The 23,473-nt window shown below is 40.9% G+C and overlaps 1 protein-coding gene and 1 long non-coding RNA gene across 2 annotated transcripts in view; both read left to right on the top strand.

Annotated features, from left to right (window-relative positions):
• LOC141363687 (ras-associating and dilute domain-containing protein-like) overlaps window positions 1-23,473 on the top strand; it is a 137,697-nt gene that overhangs the window by 42,142 nt on the left and 72,082 nt on the right. The window lies entirely within an intron of this gene.
• LOC141363628 (uncharacterized) lies at window positions 20,172-22,399 on the top strand. Its single transcript, XR_012369107.1, has 2 exons — window positions 20,172-20,643; window positions 22,264-22,399. It is a non-coding gene; the product is annotated as an uncharacterized lncRNA (long non-coding RNA).

The following is a 23,473-nucleotide window of genomic DNA, read 5'->3' as shown; positions in this document are numbered from 1 at the left end:
CTTTCCTTTAATTGAACCATTACCTTTAATATATGTCTAAAACAAAACACTTGTGACTCCTGCACTAAGGGTTAAAAACGTTATCCCGTCATGTTAATCTACTTGTGACAAACTAAAAAAAATGATTCTGTAAGATGTAGTTTGCAGGGCATTTCAGATTAAGGTGAAACAGCTAAATAACTCACTATATAAAAAGAAATACTAATATCACCACCTTTAATGAATCTTAATTATTTATTAATTGTAAATCTTATTAATTTTGGCATTTACTTATACATTTTTTTAAATCAAGGTTGAAACTGTTAACATTAGTTAATGCACCATGAACTAACATCAATTACTTTAAGGACATAAACATAGAGAGCTGAGGTGCTTTTTATGCGCAATGTTATGCACTTAAAACAACGCATTGTGCGCAACTTGTGTATATTACACAAGAACAAAATTCAAGCTCACTAAGGATAAACAGTCAGTGATGAAATAAGGATAATAAACAATATTTTAGTAAAGGTAAAAAATGTAACTTACCCTTTTTTCTGCTGTTTACTTTCTCCTAAGCCCTAAATGGTCGTGTTTGAGGATACTTGCAAAGACGGGATTTTTGACGCATAACCTTATGTGTATTTAAGGCCAATAAAGCGGCAAAAATACTCACAAGCTCAAAGAGAAGCGAATGCGCGACTGGCTTATTCCCCTCACACAGAAACAGCGCGCACATAAAGACTGTTGTTATTGTTTCAATTTAAAATCACTTGTTTTTGAATGCGGATACATGTACAAACATCAAGATTTCCTGACCACGCGCACATGCAACTGCAAGAACTGACAGGTGGGTGACATCAAAGTACTGCGAGAGCATTTCGGAAGCAGTCTCGTCTAATGAGTTCTCGGTTCACTCTCACGGGATTCTGATGTCATCTGACTGCCTCTTGGTTCTTGTGGCGCCACGTGAAGTTTACCCATGAGTTTAACAAACTCGTTGTATTAGCCACTGGTTAGATCAGCGTAGCAGTCAAAAACGATCACGTATGAGACAAATGAATTACCCCCAAAATACAGGACCCTAGGCTTACTGTGCAAAGACACGTAAATTACCTGGCTGTTTGATTTTCTTAGCCCACGAACTGAAAGGCTTGCCAATCTTCCTCATTTCGTTAAGCCAAGTTAATCTCCATTGGTCTTATACACCTTTATCGATGTCCAAAACATCGGATCCTTCCTGCATTACAAGTATGTCCATGCTAGCAGAAATTAAGTTTTACCTCAGCTTAACGTGAGATACAGCCAGAAAACCCGGAGTGGATCTTGTGCGTAGTGATTACAGAACGCTTACAGTGGACTGTGGCGAGAGGAACGTGATTTCGTTCCACTCCAGGCTTTGATCACATTCCACTTAACAAGGTGAATACACGGCGTCTTTATGAAAAGTTAATTTAATAATTTTGCAACTGACGGAAATCCGTCGTAGACTCGCTGCAATCGACGGAAATCCGTCGCTACGACGGAGAACTTTAATCCATGTGCAGTAGGTATTTCTCAGATAACTGACTCGTCGTCTCCTTGTTCACCGGGTACGTACTGTAACACAAGATCACACGTGCACTGTTAACTACGACTTTTCCTCTCTTACAGATGGCTGGTAGCAGTGGATGTAGCCGGTATTTCTCAGGTATCTGTCTCGTGGCCTCCTTCTTCCCAGGGTACGTACTGTAACACAAGATCAGCACTTGCACCGTTAATTATGACTTTTCTTCTCTTACAGATGGCTGGTAGCGGTGGATACGGTAGGTACTTCTCAGGTAACTGACTTGTGGTCTCCTTCTTTAGAAGGCTCGTAGCTGAAACACAGAATCAACACTTTCACAACTCACTGTGGCTTTTCTCTCTTACAGGTGGCTGGTAGCAGTGGATACGGTAGGTATTTCTCAGGTAACTGACTTGTGGTCTCCTTCTTTAGAAGGCTCGTAGCTGAAACACAGAATCAACACTTTCACAACTCACTGTGACTTTTCTCTCTTATAGGTGGCTGGTAGCAGTGGATACGGTAGGTAATTCTCAGGTAACTGACTTGTGGTCTCCTTCTTTAGAAGACTCGTAGCTGGAACACAGAATCAACACTTTCACAACTCACTGTGGCTTTTCTCTCTTACAGGTGGCTGGTAGCAGTGGATAGGGTAGGTATTTCTCAGGTAACTGACTCGTGGTCTCCTTCTTTAGAAGGCTCGTAGCTGAAACACAGAATCAACACTTTCACAACTCACTGTGACTTTTCTCTCTTACAGGTGGCTGGTAGCAGTGGATACGGTAGGTATTTCTCAGGTAACTGACTTGTGGTCTCCTTCTTTAGAAGACTCGTAGCTGGAACACAGAATCAACACTTTCACAACTCACTGTGACTTTTCTCTCTTACAGGTGGCTGGTAGCAGTGGATACGGTAGGTATTTCTCAGGTAACTGACTTGTGGTCTCCTTCTTTAGAAGACTCGTAGCTGGAACACAGAATCAACACTTTCACAACTCACTGTGGCTTTTTTCTCTTACAGGTGGCTGGTAGCAGTGGATACGGTAGGTATTTCTCAGGTAACTGACTCGTGGTCTCCTTCTTTAGAAGGCTCGTAGCTGAAACACAGAATCAACACTTTCACAACTCACTGTGACTTTTCTCTCTTACAGGTGGCTGGTAGCAGTGGATACGGTAGGTATTTCTCAGGTAACTGACTTGTGGTCTCCTTCTTTAGAAGACTCGTAGCTGGAACACAGAATCAACACTTTCACAACTCACTGTGGCTTTTTTCTCTTACAGGTGGCTGGTAGCAGTGGATACGGTAGGTATTTCTCAGGTAACTGATTCGTGGTCTCCTTCTTTAGAAGGCTCGTGGCTATATGTGGCTTTTGGTGGCCTAACGTGTACACAGTAGGTGGGTTTACTCACAGACCTCCCGTGGTAAGATGTTTACTCGTGGTCTTTGCCTCCAAGGCCTCTGTTACGACCGGGGGATTCAGTACTGTCACCGTCGAGCCGAACGCTGCCCTCTCCTCTCCGTACGTGTAGCTCCAGAGATCTGGACAGGGGCGCACCTTTGAAGAGGCTCTGTGACAGGCAAGTTACTACACACTAGGCTTCCACAACAGTGTACTTGTTCCTCACATATGCACTAGCACTCTGAAATTCTACTCACGCAAAGGTCTGGGTCTTCTGTGCAATCCACCACCGGCTCCACACTGTATCGTTGCACAGCATATAATTTTAAAAGCACTTCACCCACCGCACGGCGTCTTCTCTCACGACCGACTCTCTATAATGGCTCCTGACAACAGATACACAGCACTGCACTGCAAGACATCAAGTGTACACACACACTCAGCAAAGTCAAGACTCACCCACGACACACTTCAACTGACACAAAGTAAGGTCAGGCCATGATCTTCCCGGAGCCGGCTGAGAACCTGCGGGGCGTTGTAGTAGGGGAAAGCTGATGGTTAAATGTAGCTGTCGCAAAGATCTTCCTTCCTGGCAATGCTACGCCGCCGGCTCACCCACCACTCTGCTCCGTGATAGGGCCGCTATCCTAGTTCGCTGGGGGCTCACACACACATTGAACAATACGTTTGCAATAAACACATCCAGCTGTATATTCCTTGTACTCACGGTAAGTTATCACACTTCCTCTCTTTATCTCCGCGATATCCACACTAGCTGGTTTCCTTTACACTGCACGTAATCCAGTCGTACTCATCCGACTATCACACTGAAGATATGCATGTCAATACTCTCACAATATCAAAGACTTCCAATATACTCAGCCACGCTATTATCCTCTTCCTCCGTTTCCAACCAGCGTCTCGTATAGTCCTCCGTTTCCACGCCACAGCAGCACAATATCCACTTCACCACCGGAACTCACGTACCGACTGCAACCAAACAACAACAACCCCTACTGGCTGGTTTTCGTGTCCTCTTTATACTCCTTCGCTTCCTTAAGTTCTCCAATCCTTGATCGCTGCGTTAATTTGCCACACCTGTGTTCAATCGGCTTGATTTTGCTCGCGGCGTTTTCCCAGAAGTTCCTGTATTTCTGCTTATCCCGCCGGGTGGAACTCAACCCCGGGCGGAACCAATCTGAGCGCCGGCTTATTTTAAAAACGCAGAGTTTCCATTAAATCAATTAAAAATCTGCGCCGGCCGCGGGCGTAAAACTTTGGTGTCCATGCCCCCTAAGGGGTTGTGCACACCAAAACTTTTAAACACGGCTGAAAACGCCTGGACAACGCCGAATGCCAGCTGTTTCTTTAGCTGAGCGCTTTGGTAGCTGTGATACTTTAGCTGTGAGTCGGTTGGTTGCTGTTGTAATGCCCCGCGCTTCCTCCACTGTAATCGGACAGCCGTGTGAGAACTGCCAATGATGAGTGGAGCTTTTCACCCAAAGTTGAATGTTTTTCAACTGTCGGAGCTCAGCGCTAAGGGGGCGTGCACACCAAAGCTTTTACGCATGGAAGCTCAGCGTTTTTCAAATAAGCCAGCAGCTAGCGGTTTTCTTCCGCGCTGAAAAACTGGTGCCCGGCGGTTTTTCCACGCTCAGCGCTGAGTGCCGAGAGTTGAAAAATGTTCAACTTTGGATGAAAAGCCCCGCTCGTCAATGTCAGTTCTTACACGGCCGTCCAATCATAGTGGAGGAGGGGTGGGGACAAGTATCACAGCAACCAACCGTCTCACAGCTGAAGTATCAGGGGGCGTGCACACTAATGCTTTTACGCCCGTGGCCGGCGCATGTTTTCAATTCATTTCAATGAAAACTCTGCGTTTTTCAAATAAGCCAACAGCTAGGTTTTCTTCCGCGCTGAAAACCGGCGCCCAGCGGTTTTTCCGCGCTCAGCACCGAGAGTTGAAAAATGTTCAACTTTGGAAGAAAAGCTCCGCTCGTCAATGTCAGTTCTCACGCGGCCGTCAAATCACAGTGGAGGTGGGGCGGGACAAGTATCACAGCAACCAACCGTCTCACAGCTGACGTATCAGAGCTACCAAAGCGCTTAGCTGAAGAAAGCTAGCACTCAGCTGAAAAACAGCTGGCATTAGACGTTGTCCAGGCTTTTTCACCCGCGTTTAAAAGTTTTGGTGTGCTGAATCCCTAAGCGCGGAAAAACTGCTAGCTGCTGGCTTATTTGAAAAACATGGAGCTTCCATTGGAAACAATTGAAAACATGCGCCGGCTGTGGGCGTAAAAGCTTTGGTGTGCACGCCCCCTTAATGGCAAGAAAAAGACCATAGAGAATGAACAGAAGAGCAGAGCTCATGGAGACCAGCCCAAAAATGGAAAAATGGAATGGAAAAAGCAGAAAGGCTGAGCATACCCTAACATTATCCCTTCCCTTGACCATGTGACCAAACCCAACATGATACATTCAAACTGACGATTAAAAGACCACCTTTAACCCCCACTGTACTTGACAAACAACTCTGCCAATAGTCAGTGAGCACAGGAATGCAGATGGTAGATCTGGGAATAGGGGTTGTGCCATTAATTCCTGTTTTCCCAGAGTGCACCCTTATTTTCAGCCTTACAACTCTTAAACTCTCCCAGTGTGAATCTAGAAAAAATCCTATCTTTTAGCCAAGCGTTCACATAAAACACCTCTTATTGTTCACTTCTCAAGTAATGAAAGTTAATTTTTTGCTTGAAATAATATGAACAGCAGCTCTGCTAACCCTTCTGCTTTTGCTTTCCTGTTTCTATATCGGGATACCCAATATAGGTTACAGAAGCACAAGTATGGATCCAGCCTCACATGTGAAGACTTCAGATGATGCCAATGCCCCCAAAGACTTCATATGATGGCAACTATAGATGGACTTAAAAAACTGCCATATTGTAATCACTGCCTCATAGTTTTTACAATAAATAATAATATTTGAATGGACAACGTTTACGCTTTTATATTCCCATTTGTTTGTCCACAATACTCTGCTGGACAATGCAAACTGGTGTGTTTTGCATCATCCAAATATTGTTAATTTACATATATTACAGACATTGTAACAATAGAAAGTGGGTTGAAAGTCTGTAAACTTATGCGGCTTTCACATAGGATGCGGTGTGCGCTGCGCTCGCCGCTGGGTTCCGCGCAGCCAAGCGATTTGTGCTCTGATGGCCAGACCACAGTAGGCGGGGTTTTCAATAAATTACTACAGTGTTTATATTTGCGTTAAATAGTCGATGAGGAATACAGAGACTGTTGCTCGTCTCCATTTCACGTAACTTTAAGCCTACCTACAACAATGCTGCTTGACTTAAAGGGGACATTCCATGAAAATCAGACTTTTTCCATGTTTAAGTGCTATAATCAGGTCCCCAGTGCTTCTACCAACCCAGAAAACATGAAAAATAGCAACCCTGTAACTTTGTTTTGGTAAGGCTCTCTCTGCAAGCATGTAAATAAATAGGTCATACGGATTTCGCTCCTATAGTAGTTTTTGTTGGGTAAATTACTGATCATATGCTGTATTAATATTATATTAGGCCTAAGGCCTGTTGTTTCTACACAAGGCTATAAGACACCCAGTTAAACTTTCGTTTTCTCAGTTAACTTTCGTTTCCTAATTAAAAGAGTCCAGGTGCGATCCTGCGACTATACCCCGATTGTTCTCGCCACGATTAGTTTGAGAACCAAGGTCGACATAAGCGATAAAGAAGAGGACGCCATTTGAGATTAGTTATCTTTCATTTTCTCAGTTTCCTAATTAAAAGAGACCAGGTGCTATCCTGCAACTATACCCTGATTGTTCTCGCCACGATTAGTTTGAGAAACAAGGTCAAACAACCGAAAAACAAGAGTACGTCATTTTAGATTAGAGAATTTGTCCGGCTGTACTTTGCTACATTAACAAAAAGTTGGTTATGTCAGGGAAAGCCAAGGCCAATCGAAATAATAAACAGAGAACGTCACTTTAAGATTTAAGAAGTCCAGCTGTCATTTTAGATATAAAGAAGGATTCAGCTGCACATAAAACAAACAGATTAATTGTGGCAGACTGAGACCAATGAGAAGAACATACGTCATCTCAGATAAGAAGTGTTTGATCTTACTGTATAAAAATGGAGTCAGATGTTGGGAGGGCAGATGATCTTTGTGCACCTCTTTGAGGGGTATTGATTGTCTCACTTTGTTGGCTCGAGCGAATAAAGTAATTTTTGTTTGGCACCTGGAACCTTTGTCTCCTGAGTATTTTTTCTTATGAAGATTCAAGCTAAGACTTTTTGCCACAACATAACTTGGTGACCCCGCGACGTGATTGGACAGAGGCTACGGAGTGGAGGGCCGCAGACGGGCAGAGGTCGGCCAGGTCACACAAGGGCGCGCCACTATAGAGGTGAGCATAAATTTACTTGCTTATTCTGTATGGTGCTTGTGTGGTCTGCCGAAGGTAAGCCCTGAGCGGTGTTGATACTCCAGGTCTCTCCAAATTGAACACAGCAATTTGATACTTATAATATAAATTATTTGCTTCCATTAAGATAATGATAAAATACTGAATTGAAAAAGCAAAAAGGGTTCCAGATTCTAAACAGGTGTGCGTGTGAGTGCGGGTGTCGAGCTTCGTGCTCGAAAAAACCCTGCTTGGGCAGGTCACGCGAGAGGCGTGTCGGGCCTTGGGGTCCGGAGCTTGGTGCTCGAAAAAACCCTGCTTGGGCAGGTCGGGCCTTGGGGTCCGGAGCTTGGTGCTCGAAAAAACCCTGCTTGGGCAGGTCGGGCCTTGGGGTCCGGAGCTTGGTGCTCGAAAAAACCCTGCTTGGGCAGGTCGGGCCTTGGGGTCCGGAGCTTGGTGCTCGAAAAAACCCTGCTTGGGCAGGTCGGGCCTTGGGGTCCGGAGCTTGGTGCTCGAAAAAACCCTCCTTGGGCAGGTCGGGCCTTGGGGTCCGGAGCTTGGTGCTCGAAAAAACCCTGCTTGGGCAGGTCGGGCCTTGGGGTCCGGAGCTTGGTGCTCGAAAAAACCCTGCTTGGGCAGGTCGGGCCTTGGGGTCCGGAGCTTGGTGCTCGAAAAAACCCTGCTTGGGCAGGTCGGGCCTTGGGGTCCGGAGCTTGGTGCTCGAAAAAACCCTGCTTGGGCAGGTCGGGCCTTGGGGTCCGGAGCTTGGTGCTCGAAAAAACCCTGCTTGGGCAGGTCGGGCCTTGGGGTCCGGAGCTTGGTGCTCGAAAAAACCCTGCTTGGGCAGGTCGGGCCTTGGGGTCCGGAGCTTGGTGCTCGAAAAAACCCTGCTTGGGCAGGTCGGGCATTGGGGTCCGGAGCTTGGTGCTCGAAAAAACCCTGCTTGGGCAGGTCGGGCCTTGGGGTCCGGAGCTTGGTGCTCGAAAAAAAAACCCTGCTTGGGCAGGTCACGTGAGAGGCGTGTCGGGCCTTGGGGTCCGGAGCTTGGTGCTCGAAAAAACCCTGCTTGGGCAGGTCGGGCCTTGGGGTCCGGAGCTAGGTGCTCAAAAAAATATATAATTATTACACGGTGAGATTTAGATGCTCAAATCCTGTAGGTCAGGTGGTTGTAGGTACGGTCTATGTGTTATTTGTCTTGTTGCTTTGTGTTGTTTTTGTCAGTTATTGTAGCATTAAGTTGGTGAACTGTGTTAAAACTGCAATCAGTTTGTGTGTTATATATGAAGGTTGGGCTGATGAGAGAGTGTTCTTCTATGGCTGTGTCTTATTCAGCGTGGGAAAATGTTTGCCTGCTAGAACTGTGTGTGTGAAAAGATAAGAACTAAAAGAGCAGAGGAAGGAGGGGCTCATGGTGCATGAGAAAGAGAGAGAGATTTTTGTGAATAAAAAACTGTTTTGAGTGAGAGCATATGAGAGATCAGTGTGTGTGTCTATATGTGTGTGTTAGTGAAGATAAAGTGAGGCCTCTGTAAATATAAACTGTAAATATGAGTGATTTTATCTTTAAAAACATAGCTTTTGATCTTATTTTTCATTTTCTCATTTTCTTTTTGCCTTAATATACCTGATGAAGTAATTATGGATGATAATAACTTAAAATATAAGAAACGTGTATTTATAGCAGCTAGGGATGTTCATATTGTATATAATAATAATTGTTAATGCATGGTGACTCAAAGTAGGCCCCTAAATGACACAAATTATTAAAACCAAAACTTTTTGAAATGCATCCTGCTTTAGAAATGACCTCTGTGGTAGATGCAATCTGCCCTTTTTAGATATTAATCATCTGGACTGATCACGTTTTCTTTGATGAGGTAATGTTGCCTGAATATCTGATAATGTACTGTATGAATCTTGATTCTGTTGTTGATCTGTCGCTGCTGTTTGCACGTTTAAATGAGATAAAATGTTTTGTTTTTTATCAGGTCACAGACAACCGTCAACTATTTTTACTCAATGACAATTTAATATTAAAATCTTATAAGTTAATGGTTAATATTCAGTTAATAAGATGCGGTTGTCGGTTGTGAAAATTAACTGATATGAACATCCCTATTAGCAGCAGAAAGAGTGTGAAATGCTTAAATTCAAATTGAAATAAGAGATATTAACAATAACTTCTGGAAAAGCATTTAGCAAATATTTAGCAGTAATATAAATAAACAGACTGATATCTGAGATAATTAGTGGAAGTACAAAAGTTACCAGAAGTAGAGAAAAAGTGGCCATAGATAACCTGGCAAGTAATAATTAGAATCCTGGAATGTCATGTTGATAGAATATTTAGATGAGGTTTGCTCATACAACCTTCAGAGATCAAGTAGGCCACATACGCCTGAAACTGGAAATAATAAAATTTTGGAAATATTATTTATGAGTGAAGTTGTCTATTTATTCATTGGTCACCCCTTTTTCCAAATTGACCTATGTAATTAATTCTAATTATGGTGAAGTGTGTTTACAGACATGGCATCCATATCATTGGAAAGGCTGAAGTCCAGACATCCTATCAGCACGGATTTGATTACAAGAACTTCCAAACAAATGGACCAAACAAATGGACCAAACATACCAAACACTTGAGGACAAAATGGCCAGAGGATGGGACATTTGAGGTAACAGTGTGTGAGGACGTGGAAAATTTGTAGAAATTACAAACCCTAAGAGCGAAATATGAGAAGAGATGAGAAAATAGTAATAATAATAATGATGATAATAATAAAATAATAGTTTTTAATTTATTTAAAAAAGGAGGGACTTAACTTTTTAAAATTTAGAGTAAATAGATTTAGAATAAAGAGATTCTAAAAGAAGATGATAAAAAGTTGTAGACAAAGGAAAAAGGTCTCCTCTAGGGATGAGGGATTTAAAAACCAATTACCAATAATTACAGGTGACATACAATTTGAGGACAGAATAGAATTGGAGCCAGACCAATCACAGGCTAGAGCACAACCCCTTTTACAAACCCCTAAACTCATCACAAACACAGATGAGCCCACAAGCCCAATAAAAAAAAAAAAAAAAAAAAAAAAACAGACAGCAAACCAAGGCCAGAACCCAGTTCTTAACCCAGTTCCGATGCAACCAAAACATTAGGAAAGATGTTAACACCCCCTGAGATACATAAGGCATATGATAGTGTAGCCACAGCCCTACATCAGATAACACCCCTAGACGTATGCAGAACAGAAAGGCTTAAGTTAAGGATGGACAAATTTAGGAATGACATTTTAGAAAAAGTAAATGATACAACACCGACAGGAAGTGTAGAGTAGGGACCAGGCAGGCTGGAGAAACCAGAGCAGTAAAAGCTACAAGCAAGGATAATTCAAGCAAGCAGCCGGTATCTCAAGGATGGAGAGAGAGGGTGCAAGGATTTAAAGTTTGAGACTGGACGCTGGGTAAACGTTGGACAAGAACAGCAAGCTGCATGGATTTATGCCAAGAGACAATGTTTATGTTGATGAACCCAGAAATACATCAATGTGCCTGATTTTGATAAACGGACAACAAGGACAATGTAAACCCTGGGCCACTCAGGATTTTGATGGACTAGCTGCACGCCTTCCAGAAATACATGAAGGAGCCGGAAAATGGATACAAACTTTTGAGCAAAAGACAGCAGGGTGTGTCTCGGCCATAGGAGATATCAAGGCCCTGTTGGCAAAGTGTGTCGGTGGAACAAAGTTGAATGAACTTTTGAATAATGCTGGACTGAGAATTGCAATTGACAACATCAGAAGAGATAAAATGTCCTTTGTCCCCCTTCAGGAAGAGAACGTGGACAACAATACACAGAGAATACCCCATGCAGATTGACCCGAAGATGCTGAGAGGTGATCCGATTGGTGAAACAGAAAATCCAACAGAATATATACAAGAACAGCTGAAACGGTGATGTGGAGAACTAGAAAAAGACCCGGAAGAAGACTTTGTTTTAGCTGCACTGTTCAGAAAAGCAATAGTGGAAGCTGTGCCACCACCGGTTAAAACCAAACTCGAAGATGTAGTCGAACTGAACTCCAAATCACACAAGGAGTTCTGTGATCATGTATTACATGCAGTCAAGCAGCACCAAAAGAATGAGCTGAAGGCAACAACAACAGAGAGAGAGAGGGAGAGAGAGATGCAGAGGGGGCTGGCAAAGTTACAGCGGAACGACTTTGTGAGCAAAACTAAGAAAAAAGCACAAGCTGTTCTGAAGGAGAAACAACCAGCTTTAATGGTGCTCATCAACACACCTGCCCCCACCATCCAGCAAACACAGATAGCAACACCAGCCCAACCCACTCCGGGAAATGCTCAACAGCAAGCCACTCTCATTGTTATCTGTGCAAAGCCAAAACAGCAAAACAGCAGTAATGGACAAAAACAGCAAGGAGGCAGAGGACAAGACAGAACAAAAAGATCACGTGATAGATGCTGGGGCTGTGAAGATGCTGGGGCAGCATGGACACTTCAGAAGCGAATGTCCGAATAACCCATCTAATTAAGATCAACAAAACTGACAGCAGAATTAACAAGGCGGACGGTTGAACCAACAAGACTGGCAGCCAAACCAGAGACAGTAAGGCCCACCCAGAGCAGCAGCAGCAGTCACAACAACAATCACAGTGTGGTCCAGTGAATCTGTGGTGTGGGCCAGACCAAAGCTACTAAGGTTGCCCAGAGGATTCTAACGGGAGGGGCCAACATCCAATGATAACTGACAATGCTGACGACAGATTATTGACTCTGCAGGTTGAAGTTGAAGGCAAGTCTGAACCTATGATGACTGACACTGAAGCAAATTACACATGCGTAAGTCCAAATTATACCACACACCTCCACCTGTCTGAAAATTTTGAAAAACAAGCAGGATTTTAAGGAAAAAACCCAGCTGACACCTCTGACTGCTCCAGTCTGTCTGTAAGCAAAAGTCAAACAAGTCACTTTAGCACACCCATTAATTATTAGAAATAGATGCCCTATGTAGATTAAAATAGCAGATATCTTGTTCCCCTGATGGAATTTATATTAACAGTAAGGCAGTTAGAAAAATTACAATGATGACACCACAAGTAAACTTATGTTGGATAGGAAAATTTAGAATAGAATATATACATGATAATTACAAAATGGAAAAAGTTTGTGAAAGAGCAAATTAATGAACATAGAAGGTACAGTCTGAATTTTTACTGTATTATGATGTATGACCCCTTATGCAGAACAGATCTAGAAAAAGAGTGAATAAATAGGAAGAAAGGATAGAAAGTTCCCCTGATTTCCCCACATATAGAATAGCACCCCAAGTTACAGCTTCACAGATAGACACTTGATTGAAAAAAAAAAATAAATAGAAGGATTTTTGACTCTACAGCACATGTAACTATTTTGCAGGCAAATAAATTAAGTATTAAGATCTTAGCCATATGATGAAAAATAAAATAGGGAACGCAGTAAAATTCTATACTGCTCATTTTGGAAGAGAGGAGAAACAAGAAAGTTGTGTGCACCATGGTTCTGCCAGTAGTTGCAACTGATAAGATAGAGATGCTTTGGCAGTCATCCCAGAAATACAGGCAGGCCTATCAGAAATAGAGCAGCTGATTCAAACTAATTTCTGGACAAGCTAAAACATATGTAAGTTTAACAAAAATTAGCAAAATACCCATTGTGACAGGAAACAAGAAAATGTTAGAAGCACTATTGAGGCATTAGGAGTTTTTAGTAGAAACAACAAGCTATTGTAAAACACCAATATTTTCTGTAGCTAAAGCTTTATTTTTATACATGATTGGAGAAATATAAATGATGAATTTGAAGATTGGCCAGCACACAGTAAGTTCCGGATCCACACACACTGTTAACTAGTATCCCTCCTGAAGTTAAATATTTCAATGAAATTGACTTATGCTCTGCTTTCTTCAGTATTTAACTGGACGAGAAATGCAGAAACTTTTACCTACAAAGGTAAACAACTCACTTATTCTATATTACTGAAAAATGTCCTCATTTACTTTGCATTTTCAATTAATTAATTATTAAAAACAGATTTGAAAAGATCTAGTGTTGGACAATGCGCTGTTCCAATATGTGGATGACCTATTAATTTACTATCCCACACTTGACCCATGCTAGCCTGACGTTGTCATACTCAATTCTAGTCCCCGTTTTTCAAATTGTGGTGGGTGGGGCTAAGATCGGCTGGCACCCAGGCTAGACCCATGCTGTAAAGATTATAAAACTTTTGAATAAATTATCTGAGGGGGGAGGCACAAAGCCTCTAGAGCTAAATAACAACATTGTTAAACATAAGTTAAATATTTGATAAGATTAATTGCAACTATATGCAACTAAAATGACATCAATTGGTTTTGTAATATAGTAGTAAATGTTTCTTTTGTGAATTCTTCATTGACACAATTATTCAACCCCTTAAAGAACTACCACTCTGAAGAACAGAGGTTCATTGAAGTGTTTTCAATCAGGTATTGAAAACACCTATGGATGTCAGGGAACAGCAATAAAGCCTAATAAGCACCAATTAGGCAGCTTTAAAATGACTGTGATACTCAACTCCTTCTAAACATTTACTGGTGTGGTTACAAACATGGTGAAGTCAAAAGAATGGTCCAGGAAGACAAGAGAAGAGGTGATTAATCTTCACAGGAAGGGCAATGGCTATAAGAAGATTGCAAAGATGTCAAACATACCAAGAGACACCATAGGAAGCATCATTGCAAATTCAAGGCAAAGGGCACTGTTGAAACGCTTCCTGGTCGTGGCAGAAAAAAGATGCTAACTGCGACTGCTGTGCGCTATCTGAAATGTAGAGTGGAAAAAAGTCCCCGTGTGACTGCTGAGGAACTGAGAAAAGATTTGTCACATGTGGGTACTGAAGTTTCTGCTCAGACAATACGGCGCACCCTGCGTACTGAATGCCTCCATGCCAGAACTCCCAGGCGCACCCCCTTGCTGTCTCCAAAGAATAAGAAGAGTCGACTGCAGTATGCCAAAAGTCATGTGGACAAACCACAGAAGTTTTGGGATAGTGTTCTGTGGAAAATTAGAACTGTTTGGGCCCATGGATCAACCCTATGTTTGGAGGAGGAAAAACAAGGCCTATGAAGAAAAGAACACCTTGCCTACTGTGAAGCATGGTGGGGGGTCAATCATGCTTTGGGGCTGTTTTGCTTCTGCAGGTACAGGGAAACTTCAGCGTGTGCAAGGTACCATGAATTCTCTTCAGTACCAGGAGATATTGGATGACAATGTGTTGCAGTCCGTCACAAACCTGAGGCTTGGGAGACGTTGGACCTTTCAACAGGACAATGATCCCAAGCATACCTCCAAATCCACTAGAGCATGGTTGCAGAAAAAAGGCTGGAACATTTTGAAGTGGCCATCGCAGTCACCAGACTTAAATCCGATTGAGAACCTCTGGTGGGACTTAAAGAAAGCAGTTGCAGTGCGCAAGCCTAAGAATGTGACTGAACTGGAGGCTTTTGCCCATGATGAATGGGCGAAGATACCCGTACAGGGCTCGACATTAAGGCTTGTCCGCTTGTCCGGGACAAGTGGATTTTTTGTAGGACAAGTGTAAGAGAAAAGTAGTTGTCCGACTGGACAAGTTAAATTTCAATCAACGTTACTTCACGTTATGTGCCGTTAACGACGCAGAACGCGCAGCGCAAACACCGAGCGGAATATTGAACAGAGAGCGCGGCACGCCGACACACACGTTTACATGTAGGCTACTGTTATTGTTACTAAACAAGCTGTGCGCGCATTAAACCTGATCGCCGAACACGGAGGGGCGGGAGTCGCGGGACGGCATGGAGTGGAGTGGAGAGTGATGTTTCTTCAGGCTCCGGCGTGAATATAAATTACTTCACTGTGTGTCAAAAAAGCTGATTTAAGTCCGTATTTTTTCTCTTCTAACGTTCGGTAAAAACACATAATGGGCTTAAAATCTTGTTTAAGAATCTGTTTTATAACGAGAATCTCTCTTTAGCGCGCCTATGTGTGTGCTGCGCGACAGCTGATTTGAATCTGACAGAGTTCGTCACTGTACATTAAAAATCCCACACGAACATTACAGCATAAATGCTAGGTTTAAGATTGATTTGATATGTAACAAATAATCTAGATACATTTATTCTAATACGTTTTTTAAAACATGGTAATGTTTTAATGTTTTGCAATCATTGAAAAATCATCTATTATTTTCCTTTAATTGCTAGTCTGGGTTTGGTTGAAGGCTACAGTTTGTCCGGTTAGAACAAGTATGTCAATCGTTGACTTTATTAAATGTGCATAGATGTGTGGTTAGTATAATGCACGCACACGCACAGTCCACAAAACCTCCTTTGATTTGAATCAATCCTGCTTATTTAAACTATAACTATTTACACTATTCAGCCGATCTCCTTTCCCGTTATCATTCACCTGCTCTATTCTCCGACACTGCGCAGACTCTAGCGGAAAGTTTGGAACAGTCCATTTCGCACTTATTAACAGGGGTGACCGGATTAGTCCATTTATTAAAGGTGACACTTTTCTACAATCATTGAAATGTGGGGAAAATGAAGAGAAAGGCAGCAGATATAGCATCATTCTTCAAAAAGAGTAGCAAGAAGCAGCCAAATGAATCTTAGTAAAATACATTTCAGTGCCCTACAAAATTCATGTGATTTTCTGGTCTCTATATTTTCAGCAATGGGAGATAGAAATCCTGGTTTCAAAGTAAATTTCAAAAGTTTTATTTGATTAAATAGTTTAAAAAAAACATGAGGTTGAATTATGACTATAAATTGTATGTTAATCTCAATTCATTTTAATTAAATTTCAAGTATTGTAGCAATTGTATGTTACACATTATTCTGATTAACACACATATAATACTTAAAAGTATTTTAAGGTTGGATGATAGAGATTATATATGCCACCCCAGAGTAACTGCTGGCCCCTGCCTGGCCACCCCTATGAGAAATCCCTTGCTCCGCCACTGATTAGCAAAACACAAAAATACATTATATTATAAATCTTTACCCGGACAAGTGACTTTTGTGCATGGACAAGTGAAACACAAATTTACTTGTCCAAAGGACAAGTTGCTCAAAAAGTTAATGTCAAGCCCTGCCCGTAGATCGCTGCAAGACACTGTGTCAAGCTATGCTTCACGTTTAAAAGCTGTTTTAACTGTAAAAGGATGTTGTACTAAGTACTAATATTGAATGTCACTTGGGGGTTGAATAAAACTGAAAATGATGTGAGCACAGAAAAGACATTTGTGGTTATTTCATTATAAATTTTATGTTATATTTGTCTGACCTACACATGCCTCTTTGATGTAAATTGTAAGCAGGATGACTGAATGATCAAAATCAATGTCAAACCGGCCAAAACAATCAATTTCAGTTGGGGTTGAATAATTTTGAACACAACTGTATAGGCTCCATACATATACACACATATCAGAATTGCTAGAAATGGATTATGTAATCTAAATAATCTCTGTCCAAAAGTGGCAATTAACAGACATAGCAATGCATCATGTTCTATAAGATTATCATGTTAAAATGGAATTACTCAATAAAGCAAGAAAAAAACTACCTCAAATGTGTATCTATTTAAAACATCAAAATCATCACACACAAAAAGTCGCTAGAGCAATAGACGGTTTCATCGGATGCACGTGATACACGTCTGGATCCGAACCTTACTTCCGGTTTCGTTTTTTTAATGGTCTGACTAGTTGCTGAACTGATCTCTTGAACAAATGCCTCGTCGAAAATAACAATAAAGTTGTGTCCACGTGGACTCGCATTAAGGGTCCCTAAAGTCTGGACTACGTGATGTCATCAAAGTGTGGACTCTGAGGAGGACCACAAGTCCGGAGTGTGCCATTTGGGACAGGACCATAGACTGTAAAAAAAGATGGATGACGCGATGTCGCCTCCCACCATTGTAATGAATTGAAGCCAAAAATGTCCGACCACGGTCGCCGCCATGTTACGTAAAAACGTCAGTTTGGAGCCAAGGCATGCGCAGAAGGAATCGTCCGTGGAGCCAGAGCCACGTTATCAAACTTCCGCCTAAACGCTCGCTCGACCAATTCAACCACGCCACTCATAACGACACGCCCCGTTTCTATAGCATCAAATTACTAGCTAAAATGAAACTTACCACAATAAGGAAAACACTTTTACATATATACGCGTGAAAACAACTACCTGAAAGTACCAAAACCACCTTTTGGAAACTTTTATTGGAAGTGTAAATACTTTTTTTTATTTAGAGCAGAGTCCCATTAGTTTGAATGGAGAGGGCGGGGTTATGACTTGTACTGCAGCCAGCCACCAGGGGGCGATCACAGAGCCAGAGGCTTCACTTTTCAAGGCTTATGAGCAGTGTTAGGAAAGTTCACTTTCTACATGAACTAGTTCAGTTCACAGTTCACAAATTTTAAAATGAACTAGTTCAGTTCATAGCTCATATTTCCAAATTTTGAACTAGTTCACAGTTCCAAAAATGAACTAATTTATTTATAGTTCTTTTTCCCCATATTATTTAAAAAAAAATATATTGCCATATAGCCCATATAGAACCACAGACAGGAATGATTTTATCAGTTTTAACACTGAAGCTAAATGCATCAGATTTCATATTCATATCCAACTTTAAATCCTTATCCAACCAGGGTTTACGAGCATTGACTGTCTTTTAATTTTTGTATTTGCTTGCACATACCTTGAAAGGCTAGCCGGGTGCTTCAAGGGGGTTTTCCGGGCGAGAAGCGCTGCGAGGCGTTGAGTGTATGACAACTCAGGTATTGCACACCGCACGTGCACGTTAAATAGCGTGAGCTTGTCTATTTCAAGATCCAGAATATGTGTAAGCAGCCTTTGTTAATCGTTAACGATTTAGGACAAATATGATGTTATGTTATCTAATGTTAAACTATGCGAGTGGCGCAGCAGGGATTTGGATAGCAGCGTCCAGTCAGTGTTGTTTTGATGACGTATGCAGCCTGGTGGCAGTGTTGCCAGATTGGGTGTTTTTTTCCGCTACACATTAAGGCCTGTTTACAGTAGCTGTGTCTGAAACCGCTCCCTATCCACTATATAGTGCACTATATCGGGTGTCGGCCATTTTGTAGTGGCGTCCGAAACCTGAGTGAACAACTTCATTCCCTACATTCATTCACTACTTTTTACCCACAATGCACTCTGATTTTGAGGGTACATTCGATGTACACTCGTTCACTCATATTTCCCATGATGCAACGGGAGACGAATGCGTAACTTGAATCAGCTGAAGGATACTGACAGTAAACACCAAACATTTAGGTTTATAATTTGTCAGTTATTTTCTGCTTTTTGAAAATAAACAAATTAAAAATAATTGCGTTATCTTTTATTTAAAATCTAATAAACATTTTTATTAAACAATAAATAAACAGCAGAAATAAATATTATAACCAGTTGTTTGCTCTCTTTATTCTCAACTAATAGAATAAACATGACAAATGTGGAAAAACAATAAGAAAGTAAACTTTACCATTTCGCAGCACAATCAAAAGCCACACAGGTGTTTATGATGACTCTCTGCGACAGCTCTGACGCATGATATTTACGTCATTGTCCGAAATCGCTCACTCATTTTCATTTGCTTCTTCCCCATATAGTGGACTCAACTGTCATTCCCATATAGGGAATAGTGAATGAGTGAACGAGGGAACGGTTTCAGACACAGCTAGTGTGTTTTAGACGGGTTTTCGCCTGGAAGACTCTATAGAAATCTGGCACCCTACTGAATGACGTTAAAGTGAGAGAACGTGCCGTTCACAAGCCCCAGAATGAACGAGTTCACCTTGCGTTCATCAGGCAGTAATACAGTACGTTCAGTTCACGTTCGCCCAAAATATGAAGTAGTTCAACAATGCTTATGAGGCACACCCGGACAGGACCTATAAGGTTGCTTAGTTGGCAAGGAACACAGTCACTGAGTTGGCAACACTGCTTCAGCCAATCCCCTTTTTTTAAGCAAGTAAGCCCCGCCCACTTATTAACATTGAATTTGCATACAAGTTGAAAATAAAAATGAACACGAAAATTAAAACGAAAATGAAAAAGAAAAACAGAACATAAAATTAAAACTGAACTTTACATTTTAATTTTGTCCCTATTATTGCTTGGGCATGAATAAAAAGCCTTTTAAAAAATGTATTTACAGATTCCTTTTCAAGCTTGCCTTTTAATTTTAATATTGTCAGTCTTGTCTCAAGGTTATATTGAAAATGAACTGTCAAATAATCAATTTAATTTAATTTTTCAATTTGGCCGGAATGATGCTTCATCACGTTAAAAATGAAAATGAAATAATTTAATATAATGTTTTAATTTTTATTTTAGCATTTCATTTTCAAATTTGGGACATATTTTGCGATTTTATTTTTTATTTTATAATTTAATTAATTATTTTATAATTTAATTAATTAATTTTAAAAAGTCCAAAACACCTTCCTTAGGTTTCCTCTATGGCCAGCTTAAGGGTGCGGCGTCCCAGCGCCCCCTAGTGACCAGCCGCTACTGGGTGTAAGGGGAAATCCCCTATATGGCGAGGCTGCAGACCGTCTCCATGGAAACGGAGTTGTACACTGACGTCATGGCTATATAAACCGAAGACTCTCCGCGAGCGCTCATTCCTTTGGTTGATCTGAACGACACAGGACGGATTAATTAGCGGTTGCGCTTAACAAAGCGAAAAACTCAAAACTCTACAGATACATTGTTCGAGGACAGAAAGTTTATTCAGTTCATTCAGTTTATTCTGTTTATTCTGTTTAGACCGAGTTTTCACAGTGTGTCTACAATCCACTTGATCGTGTCTTCATCACCGTCTTCTACAGACTTTGGTGGAGGTGTTGAAAAGGTGGATTTCCCCCTCCCTATCACCACTGTCAGCATCTCGACTTCATCGTTGTTCGCCAGGTGCATCGATGTAGAAGAAGCTGGAAAAGTGGATTTACCCCCAACTACCTTTCCGGTGAACTACTACTGTCCGCTGTGGGCTTTTTAGGAGGACACGCCGATGTGGTAATTGTTCCGAACGCTGAAACGTCTGTTCAGTACCCTGGACCGTTATCCTTATCAGACGACATAAGCAGCGTTTGGTTACAAACAGAAGGAGAAGAGGAGAGTGTTGTAGCTGCTGAAAACAACATAGCAGGTGAGTCTGAAGTGGACGATGTAACTTTATGCATATTATATAGGCTACACCGTACAGGACATGTTTTATTAATAATAATGATAATGATAACGGTTGATAATAATCCAAAGATGTGGTACATGGATGTGTATTTAAAAGCTAATTGCAAAGCACATATTTTAAGGTGGAACGTTAGAGTTGCTGACAGGAGCAGCGCGCACGTCTTAAATTAGGTCTGCGGTGTTTCCTCTGGGATTTTTCCAGCTTTGGCGGCAGTACATAATCATTTTTAAAACGTAGAATATATACGTGTATTTTATAATTTTCATGCTGTCGTTGGCTTTTCCTTATACTTATATCCTATGGATTATCTTTATTTGATTTAAAGTGGATTTTCTAAAAATACGTTTGCAGCTCAGTTCGCATCTTTATTGTGTAACGTTACAAGTTGTGTGTAGCGGAAACACTTGTCTCGTCTGTGTGTAGATTTTTTTTCTTCCAAACGCTGTTGTTGACTTCTGAGATCGTCCAGTCTTCATTCATGCAGTTTTAAAAGTAAAAGTAAATGAATTTAAGCATGAATGACATAACGGGGTGGTTTCCCAGACAGGGATTAGACTAGTTCTAGACTAAAATAAATGTAAGAGCTGCCCAAACTGAAAACAACTTGCACTGACATATCTTAAAATACATCAGTGCCCTTTGTTTTGCCTCAAAATGCATACCAGGGATGATTTTAGTAGGGCATGTTTGTTAAAACTTGTAATATTTCCTATTTAAAGGCCTAGTCCTGGCTTAAGCTAATCCTTGTCCGGGAAACCCCCCCAACATTGTTTAAACTAGAAATGTATATTGTTTATAATAAATACATATATTATATATATATTATATTACATATATTATATGTTTCTATACATTCATGAATGTGTGTATACATGATAATTACACACAGCACACACACACATATTATGCCAAAAATCACTTTTATTGTGTATGCGATTAATCGTTTCCCAGCCATTAATAATGTGTTTAATGAGAAAGAAATTGAAAAAGAAGTCTCGCACAAAAAATGGGAAATGCGTCACATCACTTAACTTCTGCGTTAGAAATAAGGTGGATAATTTTTTGTACAAGACATTGTTGATTCCAAAAGTACGATGTGCTTCCTTATACAACTTTTTATTTTACTCGGAAAATATCACATTCATGTGAAAAAATGGATAAAAGCTAAGCCAAAAAAGAAATTAAACATTAGACAAAATCAAGAACAAAAAGCAAGAAAGACCTATGAAGCATTTTGTTACTTTAAATTGTTGTAACTTGCCAATGGCATGAACATTTTTATTTTACATTTTTATGTACGTTTATTTGTTTTCCACTTGTTGCGAGTTGTATATTTATGTATAAACATTTGTATAATTCTTGCATTTGTGTAATTAAAAAAAAAAAAAGGTAGCACTTGTTTTTAAGACACAGATTAATCTTTGCCAAGGTTGTAAGTGCAGCCAACAGCAGCACGTGTTGTTCATCTGTTTTGTAATGATTTTTACAATTTTACAAATGATTTTTGAACAATTTACTGCTGTCATAATAAGCCATTTATCGTTACAGCACTAATTTACCCATAATTTATTTTTACAGCAATGGATTTTGTTCTTCCAAATGGTGTGTTGTCTTCTGAGATTGTTCAGCATCCTGGACCCTCCTCAGAAGCCATAAACAGTTTTTGTTTTGAAGAAGAAGGAGGAGACGAGAACGCTGAAAACATCTCATCAGGTGAGATTGAAGTGGACTGTGTAACTTTAACGCACACGCACAGTAATTGTGTGGATTTTTAGGCACCTGCAAATGTGATTAAAACCTTATTGACCTTCATTAAATGGTTATCAAGTAAAATTGGGTGATATTAAACCATTAAAGGGATAGTTCATAGAATAATTTTCTCATCCTCATGTTGTTCTAAACCTGTATAAATGTATTTTTTTCTGACCAACACAAAAGAAGATATTTTGAGAAATGATGGTAAGCACACAGCTCATTACAGTAACCATTGACTTCCATTGTAGGAAAAACAATGATGAGCCCCATTCACTTCCATAATAGGAGAAAAGAACACTATAGAAGTGAATGGGGCTCATGAACGGTTTGGTTACACACATTTCTCAAAATATCTTTCTTCATGTTCATCAAAACAAAGACATTTAGACATGTTTGTAACAACAGCGAGAAAATGATGACAGAATTTTCATTTTTGGGTGAACTATCTCTTTAAATGATTCGCCCTTTGCAGGAGTTTAGATAAAGATATCTGCAATATAACGTGCTTTCATGCTAAACTCGTCTAGAGAGGATGAGAGAGAGCTTTTGAATGAACAATGAATCATTGTTTGTTTGTTTGTTTGTTTTTAGGGAAAAAAACAGCAAAATCCATTAAAAGAAGAATTGCAAAATTTTTCCGTACAATGGGGAAGAAGATCAAGAGCCCTTTTGTTCACTGCTTCGGTAGGAACAAAGTGGAATCTTTCGTACCCTCCCCAGAGCTGAATCCGGGGAAGGCCAGTGATGATCTGGTCAAATCAGAGATGAAGACCAGTTCCGGGATGAAGGCTGATGATGATATTGTCCATCCCGTGGCAAAGGCAGACTATGATCTGCTGAATACTACAAAGCCTGAGGATGTATCGTCTGCCCCCCAGCATTTCACTGGCACTTCTTCCGTCAGTATTCCTCAGTTTGTCATCCCGAGGGCAGATACCAGTCTGCATATTGTGGATTTTAGCGAAGACGATTCAGTCGATACTGTGCTGAATGCTCGCACCAATCCTGCCAATCCCAAGCCAAAGAAGCCAAC

The sequence above is a fragment of the Misgurnus anguillicaudatus genome, chromosome 4 (genome assembly GCF_027580225.2).
Source record: "Misgurnus anguillicaudatus chromosome 4, ASM2758022v2, whole genome shotgun sequence".
Taxonomy (NCBI): domain Eukaryota; kingdom Metazoa; phylum Chordata; class Actinopteri; order Cypriniformes; family Cobitidae; genus Misgurnus; species Misgurnus anguillicaudatus.
The sequence above is the reverse complement of the archived record's forward strand: the minus strand, read 5'-3'. Positions and strand labels throughout refer to the sequence as shown.